Consider the following 16,592-nt stretch of genomic DNA (forward strand, 5'->3'; position numbering starts at 1 on the left):
AAGAGGTGGCATTCTGGCCAATCTTCGGGAAGCACATTCCAGCCGCCCTGCCGTGGTTCTTTTTTTTTTTTTTTTTGCTTTGGTAGCCCAGTCCACTGCTCCGGAGCCCCCAGCCAGCTCCCCGCGCTCCACCAGTCCCAGCCCAGCCGGGGAACGGACCCCGGACCAGGGCGCAGGAACTAGCGATCCCCGCCACTCACCATGCCGCCAGCACTGGCCTCCACCTCCCATGCCACTCTGAGCCTGGCCCGGCTGAGCCACCTTTAAAGAAGCGGCTGAGCCAGCACCTCCTGCAGCCCCTGGGGGCTCCGCCTGCCCGGCCGGAGAAACACCCCAAGGCCGGAGGGGGGAGTCCCTCTCTCTCTCGCCCAGTTGTGAGCAGGCTGCAGCGCCGCCTTTCACCCCCCTGCGAGCTGCCTTGACCGCCCTCCACGCACTCCCTGTGGCTGCCCCTTTTTTTTTTTTTTTGGCTTGGGCCGGCAAAAAAGCTACATCCGGCCCTGTGCCAGAGGCAGGATGAGGATGATGGCTGGGATCCTCCAAATTCTCCCCCTCAAGACGCATGTGTGCTGATTTCTCTCTGTTATTAAGAAGTCTTCTTTGTAGGATGAAGAGGTGTGGAAGTCAGGGGACAGCAAGACAGCTGCTCAAAGGGAGTTCATGGAAGCACAGCTCTCACAGTCTAGAGTAGTAGACTGTATCTTATGTATTTGTGTAGCACTTAATACAATGTGGGCCTGATCCTGACTGGATTCTCTAAGCACTATTTTAATATATAATTGTTAAACAATCACAATAAAAATAATAATAAATGCCTCCTGGATATGCCTGAGATTCACACCTGATCTTAAGGCATCTGCGTATTAATGAGATTGAATCCAAGCATCCCCCTTCCATACTCCAATAGAAGAATGAGTAGGGAATTTTGAAAGTTGAAAATGCCTGCAGTTCCTCTCTCTATAGTGACATGTTAGTCACTATGTTTATTTTATCTTTGGGAGATGCTCAGATACCAAGATGACACCTTATTTAGGGATATAGGAATAGGTTCTTTTGCCAGTTTTCAAACTATCTGTGATCTGAATACTTCATTTCTAGTGATGTCTGTCAGTATATACACATATGTATCTATCTATCTGCATCCTATCTGATGATGATACCCGTGTAATAAATTGTATTTATCATCCATCTTTACAATCTAACCTACACTTTTCTCTGTAGTTCTTCTCCCCAGTACTAATTTTAACCTTTAAGCATCTTCAGCACAACCACTGTGTTGTTTTTGTTCTAAAAAAAAAAGAAAAACTGTACCTTTTTTTCCCAAATGTGACTCCCCTCTCCTCCACCTCCCCATGACATGGCTCTGAGGTACAGGATGGATAATAGTCAGTACTGCAATAGAGACAGGTTTGGGTTTCAAAGTTTTTCAGCCCAGAAGGACTAGAAATGGAATATTTATACTACTGGAAAGGAGAGACTCCTTAATTTCCACTGGGGCACACAGCACTTGCCCTGTAAGGCCCTGAGATATCAAACATTAAAATTGTGACATATAGAAAAAATATTTAAAATGATTTGTAGAGGTTTTAAGAGTTTATTTGTTATAGTTGTTCTCTCCTGCTTAGTCCTGTACAGTTGGCCTCATGGAAACAAATCCATCTGGTTTTATAGGAGAAAAGATAATAGCAAGAACATTTTCAAAAATATTAGTAAAAATGTTTGTATTAATATGTGACATATACAGAATACATGATGCTGTGGATTGGTATAAGGAGTTCATTTCATTCTTTTCCCAAAAGTGGAATTTCCCTTCAAATTTTCATTGGTCTGTGTTTCTGGAGGTTGATATTTCATTCTGGCCCATTAAGTCCAGCATGTCATGAATCTGCAGACCTAGAACCAGGAGTTCTACATCCCTAGAAACGGAGATTCCCAGCTTTCCAAAGGGATGCACAGAACTTCATAGACAGGACTGGCTCTACAGTTTTCGCTGCCCCCAGCAGCGCGCCGAATTGCCACTGCGGACGGCGGGGGCAGTCCATGTGCCCTTAGGGCGGCAGGCGCGTTTCCGCGGTGGCGGCAGTTCGGCGGCAGCTTCTATGTTTATCTGAAGCCGCCAGGGACAGCTAAACATAGAAGCTGCTGCCGAATTGCCGCCACCGCGGAAATGCATGTGCCGCCCTAAGGGCACACGGACTGCCCCCGCCATCCGCGGCGGCAATTCAGCGTGCTGCTGGGGGCAAAACAACAGGGACTGCCGCCCCTTGAAGATTACCACCCCAAGCACCAGCTTGGAATGCTGGTTCCTGGAGCTGGCCCTGTTCATAGATGTTAAGAAAAGAAGGGACTAGTCTGACCTCCTGCATAAGACAGGACATATGACTTACCTGAATTAATTTCTGCTTGAAGTCCAATAATTGTGTTTGAACTAGAGCATATCTTTTCGGGGAGAAAATCAAGTCTTGATTTAAAAATGTCCAGTGACTGAGAATCCACTATGTTCTTAAATAAGTTGTTCCAGTGATTACTTATCCTAACATAAAAAAAATTATGCCTTGTTTCTTGTCTGAATTTGCCTACATTCAACTCCCAGATGTTGTCTCATAGGTACTTCAGATTATGATCAAGTTACCCCTTAACTTTCTCTTTGTTTAGCTAAATAGATTGAGCTCCTTGAGTCTCTCACAATGAGGGTTATTTTCTAATTCTTTAATCATTCCTGTCACTCTTCTCTGAACTCTGTCCATGTTTTCAATATCCTTCTTGAATTGAGGACACCAGAACTGGACTCAGTATTCCAGCAGTTGTTGCTCACCACTGACAAATAGAGAGGTAATTGTAATCTTTCTACTCCTATTCAATATTTCCCTATTTATGCATCCAAAGATCACATTAGCCCTTTTAGCCACAGTGTTGCATTGGGAGCTCATGTTCAGTTGAATATCCACCACAACCTCCACATCTTTTTCTTCAATTTATGTCATTTTATATTTATTATTCTTAGTTTTATTATGATAGTGCCTAAAAGCCCCTATTATACTAATTACTATATAAACTAATGGTGAAAGACTGTCCCTGCTCCAGAAAGCTAAACATGTAAATATACAAGACATGCAAAGGTTAGAAGAAAAAAGAGGGGAGATGGGGGCAGAGCATATGCGGTCCAGGGTCCTTGAGAACCAAGGCTGCCTGACTCACAGGTAGTTTCCCTGGAACATTTATGCCAAGTGCATCCCCAACAATATCACCCATACTTTAGTTTAACTGTCACAATTTCTACAGACAAATATTTAAAAACCACCATGACAATAAAGAACTTGGATCATATTTGCATTGTACTATGACTTAGAACTGTTTTTTCTACATACAATATGGCACTAGTTAATCAAGACATTCTGTTCCTTTTCTGAGTAAAAGATATACAGACCCCTTAGGAGTTACACAGAATGAGTGCAGTACTAAAGCGTATGGGTTTTATTTTCTCCTTTTACGTGTTATAGTGGGTCGGCCTCTCTTGCTTCCTCTGCTTGTGCTGCAAGCGTTCAAAAGGCAGTCCATCCAAATTATCCAGTACTCCTTCCTACATCCACAACCCAATTAATAATGTTCAGTGATGTATGAAGCTGAGTTTACATTAATTTAGGATTTTTAATATAAAAGTGCTGCATGCTCCAGACTTTATAAACAAATGTCACCAATTTATAAATAGTCACACTGCCTTGGGGGAGCTTAGAGAGTGTGAAGGGGAGCAATGAATAGGGTAACAGTCCTACCTCTTCTCTGCACCTTCCCACTCTCTTTGTGGCAATGCATGTCCTTGGCAGTATACAAAGGGATTAATCCTTGCACTCTCCCTATATCTAGCCTTTGCTCGGGATGTGACAGGGCTCATGCCTACCCTGTGGGCACTAGTCAGAACAGCTTGAGCACACACCAGCTGTTGCCTCCATTGTAAATATGAAGTGGTTTTTTTTTAATAGATGAGCAGATCCATGGATGCTCAGAGTAGACAGAACCAAAGAAAGCTGTTTCTTGAACCATATCACTGTTACTGATGGCAAAGCCTGGAGCTCAGTGCGACAGATAACAAGAGAATGCTTCACTGTGTATGGAGTTAAAGTGTGGAAAGGGTTTTAAGTCCAATGTCACAGTGACAGATAAATGAAATGAAGATTATCTGTCACATAAATCGGAGTTAATTGGAGTTAATGCATGAAGTGAATTCCACATTGCCACTATGTATGGAAGGCTAAAATATGAGCAAATTGTGTCCAATAAGAAATGTATTTACATATTTTATTTCAAAAGTAGCCACTGATTTTGTCTGTCTCAATTTTAGATTTTGGCAGAATGCGCAGAGGAAGCAACTGAGACCTGGCCACATGTGAATGTTCCACTGATCATCTAGTGTTCTGTGATTGCTGCTCCTCAATGGCTAAGAATTGTGCATAACTTACATTTATTTGTCAGCCGTTTATCACATCCTGGCTTTTAGACTGTAAGCTCCTTGGTATCAGTACTGTCATTATCCTATGTTTGTACAACTCTAGCACAATTGGGCCCAACCTGGTTGTGGCCTTTACATGCTACAATAAAATAATAATAAAGTTAAGCATGTGCATAATTTCTTTTCTAGATTGGGCCCTAAATATATACCTCAAAATGTAATTGCAAACTTGTATTTACTTTAATTAAATTTATTTTTAAATGTAATGAAGTTGAGTTTCTCTTCCCTGGGTTTTTACATAAATAATTAAACTTTGTCTGCTAAAAAGGGTGGATAATATTTGTTAACTAATTTCCCCCTTTTCCCCCTATATATCGGAGTTCTTCCATCCTTCATTCATAACAAATAAATTTGAACGTTTTTGTTTCTTCTTCTTCTTCTTCTTCTTCTTCAAACCAACAATTAAGGGTTCTGTATAAACAATGATATTTCCCAGGATGAGTTTCTGACTGAAATATTGAAGTTTCACTTTTAGCTGCTATCTACAACCTTTTCTACAACTACATTTCCTGTCAGGCAATGTCTTGGAATATGCAGTTGCATTTTTCCTTTTGGGCTATGTGTGCAGACCATTTCTAACCAGCATCAATTGCAATCCAAATAATCCTCAGAAGTTGCTTCATTATTCATTAGGAAAAGCAATCTGGCATGCAGTGTGTTATCGACAGCTGGAATCCAATACCCAAAGGTCACCAAAACAAATACCAGAAAGAAAAGGTGTTAAGGCAAATAAAAATACACCTTTTTAATTTTGACTGAATTGATTAAATAACAATTGAATGGTGTCACAGGTCATAAGGCTTTGAGACGTAAGGTCAGCTTAATAGAAAAGAGCCTGGGGCCATGTCACAGGGTATGCTCTGAGGCCTAGAACTGAGGCCACATCATTGTGCTCCTTCCTGCCCTTACCCCATGTAGTCTAAAATGAAGAAATGCCTAAACAGAATAGAAAACATTCTAAATAGACTAGTGCTTATTGCTGAGGGCTACCCCCTGAGTGAATGCCGCTTAGAACTGATTGCTTTATTTGAAGTGAAAGTACTGGGCATCTTTCAATAAACAGTTATAAAATATGCTAGTTTGAAAAGAAAAAAAAAGCCTTCTTCCATTGCTGTAATGTATGTACATCTCATTAGTCTTCAAAACAGCTTCACCATTCAGTCCAGATATTTCAATGCTTAGATTAAATGAATGTAGTGGAAAATGATGCACTCACTGATAAACAGAAATCCAAATCAGTTTGTGCACAATTTTGAGAATAGTATATTTATGCCAATGTATTCAAATGGCTAATAATTGGTCTAGTTTGTTGGTTGTCATATGTTGAAAGTTATGTTGCCTCAGACAATAGTTAGTCCATGGAATCCACTGTCATGGAAGGTCATAAGGTCAAATACTATAGATGGATTTTATGATTAATAATATCATGCCAAATCCTGGTTCTGGACCTGATCCAGCAAACTACTTAAGCCTGTCACTAACTCCTAGCATGTTTAGAGTTAGGTCTGTGCTTAAATAGCTTGCTGAACTGAAGCTACTAGTAATATCTAAGGAAACTTCAGAAGCTCTATGGTCTGCAAGGGCCCCACAGCTGTGAATCCTGAAGGGTGTATTATCCTTTCTGAGATTGCTGTGCAGCCCCTACTCCCCTCCAGAGGATTGAGTTCACCTTATGCTGCAGTATAGCACTTAGGAATTATGTCTAGGTAGGTGCTGGGCATTCAGAGTGCCTTCCCAGTCTTTCAGCAGAGGGAAGGTCCCTCTCAGCATGGATTCACGAAGGGAAAGTCATGCCTGACCAACCTGATTGCCATCTATGATGAGATAACTGGCTCTGTTGATATGGGGAAAGCGGTGGATGTGATATACCTTGACTTTAGCAAAGGTTTTGATATGGTCTCCCACAGTATTCTTGCCAGCAAGTTAAAAGTATGGATTGGATGAATGGACTATAAGGTGGATAGAAAGCTGGCTAGATCAACAGGCTTAACAGGCAGTGATCATGGCTTGATGTCTAGTTGGCAGCCAGTATCAAGCGGAATGCCCTAGGGGTCAGTCCTGGGGCTGGTTTTGTTCAACATCTTCATTAATGATCTGGATGATGGCATGGATTGCACTCTCAGCAAGTTCAGGAGTGACATTAAACTGCGGGGAGAGGTAGATATGTTGGAGGGTAGGAATAGGGTCCAGAGTGACCTAGAGAAATTGGAGGATTGGCCCAAAAGAAATCTGATGAGGTTCAACAAGGACCAGTGCAGAGTCCTGCACTTGGGACAGAAGAATACCATGCACTGCTATAGGCTAGGGACTGACTGGCTAAGCAGCAGTTTTGCAGAAAAGGACCTGGGGATTACAGTGGATGAGAAGCTGGATATAAGTCAAGAGTGTGCCCTTATTGCCAAGAAGGCTAATGGCATATTGGGCTGTATTAGTAGGAGCATTGCCAGCAGATCGAGGAAAGTGATTATTCTCCTCTATTCGGCACTGATGAGGTCACATCTGTAGTATTGTGTCCAGTTTTGGGGCCCCCACTACAGAAGGGATGTTGACAAATTGGAGAGAGTCCAGTGGAGGGCAACAAAAATGATTAGGGGGTTGGGGCACATGACTTATGAGGAGTGGCTGAGGGAACTGTGGTTATTTAGTCAGCAGAAGAGAAGAGTTGGGGGGGATTTGATAGCAGCCTTCAACTACCTGAAGGGAGGTTCCAAAGAGGATGGAACTCACCTGTTCTCAGTGGTGGCGAATGACAGAACAAGGAGCAATGGTCTCAATTTGCATTGGGGGAGTCTAGGTTGGATATTAGGAAAAACTATTTCACTAGGAGGGTGGTGAAGCACTGGAATGGGTTACCTAGGGAGGTGGTGGAATCTCCATCCTTAGAGATTTTTAAGACCCAACTTGACAAAACTCTGGCCAGGGTGATTTAGTTGGTGTTGGTCCTGCTTTGAGCAGGGGGTTGGACTAGATGACCTCCTAAGGTAAGTTCCAACCCTAATCATCTATGATTCTATGATACAAATTGCATGGGCATATACTCTGAATGCATCTCCTAATCTTTAGGGTCACAGGTCCAAAACTGAACAGTCAGCCAGAGAGCAGACTCTAGGACTGAATGGATGAAAATTTCCTCCAACATCTTGGCAGTTGTGGGGGAAGGGATTCTTATAAGAAAGACCCAAGTGAAAGACCCTCCTGCCCACAGAAAGATCTGTTCCTTCTCCCTCCTACCACTTACACCTGTGCTGAAACAACTTCTGTCCCTTAGGTTGAAATAGCACTTGCAGTGCCTGGAGGGAAAATAGGGAGGTTTGGAATGAACATAGGATTGCTCAGAAAGCAGGAATCTCATTCATAAGATCTAGGCCTCCCAAGTATCTCTAACATACCAATATGTTCACATATATTATGGTGGGAAAAGAAAAAAGGAAAATCTGTTTTTCCCACATCCCATTTCCATGGATAATCTAGCTTTTAATTAATAAAAATGAATTTAAGAATTTTGGACTCAATGGAATTCTGGCTATGTACCTGAGTCCACATGACATTGCAGGGATGCAAGATTATTTTAAGTGTGTGTCTACTTCTTGAAATTCCTCTTTAAGTCAGTTCCCCAGCATTGAAGGGGCTGTACAGAGAAGTTAAAGCCTCTAGCTGCTTTAATTATATATGACTGTAGGGAAGAACAATGTATGTCTCTCTTGCCCCTATGCCTTGCCATGCCCTCCCCTTCTTCCAACTCCTTGACTTTGCTCCACTCCCTTTCAGCCACCTCGGTACATGTGGTTTCTTGGACTAATGGACAATCCTCCAGCTATGGGAATGAGTAACAGCACTTTCCCCCTTAGGAGTGGGACATCTGCATGTAGTCAGTCATCTCCATACATGGACATATAACCTCATTAGTTATGTTAGTACCTTCCACACCTATCTTGCTACATCACTGTAAATCCCATCCTGGGTCTCTCATGTACACACTCCTTCTAATCAGCTTCTGGGATTTGCTTGGTTCTGGATAAACTTGCTAAATTGTGTGCTAGATTTTGGCCTGATCATGCTCTCTCTGTATTTAATAGCTAAACTCCTATTACTTTTAGTGGGAACAGGGTTGGGCCTTTTGTGATGATGAAAAATGTGATGAGACTCCATTTTCATTTGTGACCTGAACTAGAAATTGCCAAGCTAATGCACTAACTCACTACATCATTTAACTATCAAAAGATGGAAAACATTAAATAAACTATACATTTTTCAGTGTTAATCTATGGAGTTTTTAAGCAGAGAGAAAATATTGTACAATATGTAAAATTGTCCAAAGCAATGTAATACCTTCATCTGACTGTTCAACTATTAATTAAAATGTGCTTTCTGATGTAAGAAATACTTTAGAAAATAGACACAATTGAAGACATTGGGCTAGTTTCTAAGATGGAGTAAATCAACCTCTCTTTATTACAGTCAGTGGAGTAAGACTGATTTACACCAGCTGAGAATATGGTCCAAAATGAGTTTAACTCTGAAGTTAAGAATAAGCTATTAGAGCAGTTTTTATTTTGTTTGGGTTTAGATGAGTAAAGTTTGTTTTAAGACCACCAGCCTGTCCAATTTTCTGTATTTCATGTCCAGTACTTCATGTCCTCTTAGGATAAAGGTTTGTTTCCCTTTCTATGTGTTTATTTTAAGAAGTATCCATGGCTTTAAAAATAATACTTAAAAATGTAATTATATAAACAGCTAAATTCAGGACCTAGTCTGTCTACAAACATCTAAAGCAAGGATTTGAATTCACAAATGTCTTACCAAGATTGGGGAAGCCTATAAATCACTCAACAATGGAGAATTTGATTGGTACTCTTTAGAAGGGATTTTAAACAATAACACTGTACAATTATAAGATTAAAATTTTCTAAAAATGGCCTTCTTTTGTGGGTGTAGAAACAACTATGTATGCACTTTTCAATCACTATCTTCTGCAGATACAGTTGATAGATTCTAATACCTGAACTCACAGGAGATATAATTTTCCTGATTGTAAGTCATTTGGTAGCTATAGGGTGCTCTGCACTTTTGGTAATTGGCTTGTTTATTTAGGAGCCTGAGATTCAGAGTTTCAAAGAAGCCTGATGGACTTCAAAGAAGCCATCCAACTTTTATGGAATTTCATTTTCCTTTGAAAATCCCAGCCTCAATCAGGATTTAGGAGCCTTTTCTTTTTGAAAATCTTAGCCTCCTTGCTTAGAATTTTTAAGTCAGGTGCAATATAACATCCCTCCCTTCCTTCCATATTCCTTACATTGCCTTTCAAATACAACGTTTTATCTTACTTTGAATAAGTATAGGAAGACTGCTTAATTAAAAATGTCTATGCTAAAACATCTGTATATGTATATTTAACTTTTCAATTTCTAGGGCACATTTCCCTATACTAATTTTAAATTTTATTTTAATGTATAATCCTTGCTTTTGGCTCATTTCCCCATCTAAAATTCTACTTTACTGTTTAACTGATGAATGCTTTGGGGTTTCATTGAATATTTTCTTCTCAGTAAATAAGCACAGAGCACCCTTTCTGGTTTAAGAGTTCATCAGTGTTTGCATAACCTCTCTCTGAACTTCCCTGTCTTCTCAAATTAATTTAGATAACCAAATAAACCCACTCACTTTCTGGTGGACAATGTGAACAAAGTTGTTTTAAGCAGCCTTGCATATATTCTAAAGTATTTAAGAAATATTTTTAAAGTTTTAATTATTGGTGCACTGTGTCTGTGTTTGCTCTTGACAAGTTATGATTGACTTCAGTGGCAGGACTTGTGTGAGTAAGATAGTCACAGTTTGCCTTCTCATTAGTTTATGGAGTAATAGAAGTGGACAAATTAAGAGCTCTTCCATAGGGGCAATTCAATTGGCATGCCAAAGCCATGTTCAAAGGGCCTGATCCTGCACTCTCTGTGCACTCAAAACTTTCAGAGACCACTTCATTGCCATGAAGCCCCTTAAGATGGCACAAAGGAACTGTAGGGCAGATGTAAATCCCCTGGGAATAATTGTAGTGTTGAGGATACCCTACACTCAGGTACCAAGCTGGCTCTGCCAGCTCTCCTCAACTTCTTCATCACCCCCAAGGATAGGGGGAGAGTATTTTGAGGGATAGGCAAAGGCTGGGAGGACTCATGGCAGGAACAGATATAACTTAGATAATATTTTCACCTCAAGGTCCCACAGACACAGACAAGGTTTTCATCTCGAGGCCAAAAGACCAAAAACATCAAGACACTTGATCACGGCCTTGCAGTATCCATAGGGAACATTGAAACAAGTGCTCAAGTTAGGGAAGCCTAAGACAAGCCTAACTTGAACTGGAGACTGAACCAGCCCCATCAGCCCTTGTATAGGAAAGGTGAACACCACTCCCCTCTGCCATGGAGCTGGTTCACAATCACTACAGGATTAGGACTGAAATTCTGAAATAATTGAACTTTCAGTACAATTCAGATTACCCGAAATGTACTTATTCCAAGCCTTTGTTATTAGGTGTTCCAATGGATTGACAATTACTGGAAAAACAAAGAGCCCTCCAGATATTATCACATGGCTTAAAAGTGTCTGGGATACTTTTATCATGGAAAAATTCACAGAAAATACAAAACTGCATTTTAATGATTTCAGTATATTGGGATTCCTTTCAAAATGCGAGCAAAACAACTCTTCAAAATAAAACCAAAGACCAGATCATTTCAATTAAATAACTTCTGCTGACAGCACTAGGCTCCCATTTATCTCTAATCCCTAGTTTTAGACATATTTGCTGTTACTCTGTGTTATCCCTTGCCCGTTTTCTTTGTTCTAATATTTTTTACTTTGTTATTTCTGAAAATGGTTAAATACAAAGTTCAGAAAAAAATGAAAAAGGGGCTATGGAGAAATGTAAATATAATTTTGTCTGCACTTGATGTTTCCTAAAGCTCCATAGCTGACTGCTTCTTGCAGAAGCAGCAGCAGTATCTTTCCCCCTGTAAGGTTGTCTCTAATTGTAGAGTCACTAATTTCTCCAAGCACTGGCTCGGCAGCACTTCTTAGTACCCAAGCCAACAGAAGAGAGATAGCTAACTGAGAGGTAAATCTATCTATCTATCTATCTATCTATCTATCTAATAAACAATGAATAGAAGGATACATTCCTATCTACATATTCATTCCTGAAAAATCTGAATTCTCCGGTAAACTTAATAGAAAACCAGTAAATTTTTGAATTAAATATTCACTTTGACTCTTTTATTTGACAAAAATTCCCAGACCACTGTTTCCTTTCACAGTTCAAATGTCAAGCATCCCTTGCACAGTGGTCAGGGTGGCGTGCAGGAACAGAGGAAACCCCTAAACAGAAATCTTTAAAGATGACAAGCCTGGTTAACTCAATGACCACAGTATCCTTTGTCTCCCTTTCTCCTCATGCTAGCTCCTGCTGACTCAGATTGGGGACAAAGTCAGCTAGCAGGGCAGCTGGTCATGCATAGTCTGGGGAAAATGCTTTCTTCACCTTTGTGCACAAAGTGCAAAAGGCCCTTCTATTTCCTCTGGAGTGTTTTTGTTTTTTGTCTTTTTTTTTCTTCTGATTGACTAGCTTTATATTGATTGAAAAGTCATTTCCTTTGCCTGGTCTTCTGAAAAATAAAATAAATGTTTTCTGTGACCCTAACATCTTAATTCTTCTTTCACAGAGCTAAAGAAAAAGTTCCCTGTCAATTATATTGAGGAAAAAATTATATTGTTGTTTTGTAGCACTCTTTTTCTCCCTGTGTGTCAAAAGGGAGCAAATGATGCATTAAAAGCCTAAAAGCTGAAATAAAGATTAGGTGTAAAGTGCTATTGATCCTTTTACATAAAGAAGCTAAGACAGATTCCACTTGCCTGTCAGGTTGCATTTTCAGTAAGTTACCCAGACACAATATTTGAAACTTCTACAAAGGAATCTTTAAAGTGTTGCTGAAAGTATCAAATAAGACTGGACAAGACAGCAAGAACAACCATTAAAAAATGGCAGTAGTGTGGCTGAGGTATGATAGGGTTGCTTTGTGCCACCACGCTTAATGGAGCCAATGTCTGGATGTTCACGTTACCTCTATGAAGAACCAGAAATTTTTAACTTCGCTCTTCTTAATATCCTTACATGTACACTCGGGGGCTTATTTTCAGAAAGATCCATGCCTAACCACCTAAAAGTTCATGTGCAAACTGGGGAGCAAGTTCCACCAAGTGCAGCATAGGAAAGATTGTCAAGGATTTGTTTAGAGCTGGGCAGGAAATGGTTTTCCTGTCCTGCAAAAAATTTTGAGATTTCAAAATGACAACAATATCTTCTGTAGCAGCAATAAGCAATTTAGCTGACTTGGTTCAGTACAACCAAAAGGCTCACACATGGGATAAGGTGGTAAGTCCCTCTGCAGATTTAATAAGTAACAGGTAGTAAAATCCCCAAGCCCTTATCCTCAAGCTTGGGGACACAGTTCAGGCCAAGGGGGGGGGTGGGTTCCCACACAATTTCCCTGACTATCTAACTAAAAGAGGGTACACACACAATTCTGCAAGTGATCTTCAGGTTCAGAGATGAATCTGGACTCCTCAGTAACTGCAGAGGGGCTGAGATTCACATCTGGCAAGTGTCCCCTTCATACAGGAATGAGGCTGCTTCTGCTCCCAAGATTTTACCTCACCGTAAATGGATGTAGGGCTCAAGTGCAGATTATAATAACACTACTAAAATCCTAACTCTAATCTCCTACCCTAGTTCTCAGTTTAAGGCTATTGCTTCCAGGTAGCCAGAGGCCAGTTCTCAGGGGGACTCTGCATGCAGGCCTGGGACTCAAGAGGTCCCCCACAGCCAGTTCTGCCCTTCCAGTGGCTGGCTCCAGAACACTAAAAAAAAAAAAAAGTATACCCTCTCACAGTGGTCCCAGGGTGGATCTCTCACTCAGAACCTTTCTATTGGTCAAGCTATTTCTTCTTCCAGGGCTTTTACTTGTCAGTCATTTGACTCTAACCCTGCTGCTTGAAAACACTCCTCCTCCTCTGAGCTCACTTGCTGGGTAGCCATCAAGGCACCCTGTTATCATCCCCCAAGATGACAAGGCTCCTCTGGTTCAAAATACTGTCTCTTCGCACTCCCTCTTGGTAGCCTAGCAGACTCTGAGTCTGCCCTTGGCCCCCCTTCTTCCCAGGGACAGCGACTCTCTCTGAGTTACAAGCATACAGAGACCCAGGAAGCATGGTAAGCTCCTTGTGGGTTACATTTAAATAAATAAACAATCAGACTTTTTAATATAATTTTAAAGCATTTAATTTCAAATTTGACTATTTTTAATTTTTTACTTTAAGTATAATTAGCTTACATTTCAAAAAAGGAAAGTTCTTTTGAACCAGGATTTTTCATTTAAAAAATGTCAAAGCAAAACATTTTGACAATTTCTAAACTCCCCCCCAACCCCCAAAAAAAAAATCGCTTGAAAAATCCATCAAAACTGACCCTTACCTATGAAAAGCTTTGGGTTCAACAAATCAGCATTTTCTGATGAAATTTTTTTAATAAAACAATTCCTGAACAGCTCTACTTACAATTCCCTTGCCTCATGCTCTACTCAGCCATAGCAGATGTTAGATCAGTCTGTAAACTATTATAACCTGTACCAGCTGGCAACAGTCCCAATGGGATTAAGGGACTGTCTGCCAGCTGAGTATAGTCAAAGAATATATAGCCTGCTCTGGCTATAGCTGCTCCTGACTCCTAACATGCACCTCCGTGCCCTTTGGGCATCCCTTGCACCATGGGGATTGAGGTAGGAAATAGGACTAGATGCCATTTCCTTTGCACTGCTGTGGTGTTCTGGCAAGGCAGAATCTGGTCCAAAATCTGCTATGTCCACCCAAGATATCCACATAATCTTTAATTCTTCATATAAATCAATAAATAAATTCTGTTATCATATGCAGGGAACAGGAGAAAGATAACAAGGAGAATTCTGAGGAGTAATGACAGATTCTGTGCTTGGAATTATGAATTAGAAAACAAGAGAGAATAGAAACTAAAGAAGACAATTGTAGTTCATGACCACTACAGAAAAGAGAACCAGTAGAAAGTCAACACTTCCAGAGGTATACAATTGATCTCAGGTTCTACACATAGCAGCTGCAGAGAATATAACAGAAAATTCTGCTAGAGGAAAGAAACAGAGAACTTCAGAATACATATTTGAGAATGGCAGCTCAGAAAAATCCAAAAGGACTTCACGCATGCCCAAGAACCAATCTCCATTTGTCTAAAGAATATTGACAATCCTTGTCAAGGACTCCATGTTAACAAAAATAGATAGAACATTTTTCAAGGGTATATAAGCAGCAGGATGGTGCGCTGTCTTCCTGGAGTTAAGATGAGAGATGTTATTGCAAGACTAAAAGATCCTCGTCAGGACCGGCTCCAGATTTTTTGCCGCCCCAAGCGAAAAAACAAAAACAAAAAAGCTGGAGCAAAAAAAAAAAAAAAGAAAAGAAAAAGGCTGGAGTGCCTTGAAAAGTGCCGCCCCAAGCACATGCTTGGAACGCTGGTGCCTACAGCCGGCCCTGATGCTGGTCAAGACTCCACTGGCAATGGTTGACATGAACAACATGGTTTCACTTAACAGATTATTCAAGATCTCATGGATCTCAGAAGGCAGCTGAAGGAGATCTTCTTGTCACACCAGTAGGAGAAGACAGGATGCAGAAGATACCAGAGGTGAATCATTGGAAAGGTAGGATGCAAAGGAGGGGTGGAGGGTTGGTTTTGTGAAATATTAGACCACCGTCTCTGGAGAGAGGGTACTAATGTTTGTACAGTCTCATTTCAACAGTAGAGGATCCAAACTTCTAAGTGACAAATTAGTTAAACTAATCAGGAGGGTGTTAAACTAGCAGCAAAAGAGCAGGGTGTCAACAGGGAACCACAGTACAATCATTTAAAAACACCACTCAGATTCAAGGTGTTATGAACAGAGTAAATCAAGATATCAAGAGACATAAAAAGCAGACCTCATTCTGATAAGTAAAGGTAAACTGATCATTGAACTAAAGGGAAATTGATAGCTATGGATATAAAATAAAAGTATGAAATGTTAACAATTGAAATGGGGAGCTAAATTTATGAATTAAAATTCTATGGCTAGTTGGGTTAGAGATAGTAAAAAGGAATTATTTAAATATATAAGGAACAAAAGGAATCCTGGAAGTGGCATAGGTCCCTGATTAGGTGGAAATAATAAAATTGATAAGAATTATGAAAAAGGCAGAAACATTAAAAAAAAATTCTGTATTTGCCAAGAAGCTAGATGATGTACTTATATTACATAATAATAATACTGAAATATTTGTGTTCCAACACAATACATGAAGAGGAAAATAGCTAATATGCAACACTATCCATAAACTTGTCCGTCTCGCTACTTATCACTCCACCAACCTTTGTGTCATCTGCAAACTTTACTTGCAATTATTCTATATAGTCTTCTAGATCTTTAATAAAGATATTGAATTGCAGTAGATTAAGAACTCAGTCCCTGTGAAACCCCATTAGAAACATGCCATTTTAGGATGATTTCTCATTAACAATTATATATTGAGATCTATCATATAATCTGTTTTTAATCCATTCTGTAAGTGGTGTATTTTGAATATTTTAGTGTTTTATGTTAGAATGCTGTGTGGTCTTAGTAAAAAATGCAAGGCTCTCCTCTCCGTCCCTTTAGAGGCTCTTTTACAGAGGTCTCTGAGGAGATTGGTTTCACTCAAGATAAACTTCCACAACCCCCTTTCCATCAGTATGGACACCCATGGATGCCTCCATCCATGCCATATGCACCATCCCAACCTCTTGGTAGCCTATTACCAGCAATTCTTGAGGGCCTTGAGCATCACTGGTCACAGAGATAGACAACCTTCATCAACCTCCATCTCTAGGAGGCTGGAACTTCAGGAAGAAATCTTTGAGGAACAGGGAGATAATGCTGAAAAGGTTTCTCCAGCAACCAACCTGGATGAAACTGCTATGCCACTTCCTCCA

Source organism: Mauremys mutica, chromosome 2, assembly GCF_020497125.1.
Source record: "Mauremys mutica isolate MM-2020 ecotype Southern chromosome 2, ASM2049712v1, whole genome shotgun sequence".
Classification (NCBI taxonomy): domain Eukaryota; kingdom Metazoa; phylum Chordata; order Testudines; family Geoemydidae; genus Mauremys; species Mauremys mutica.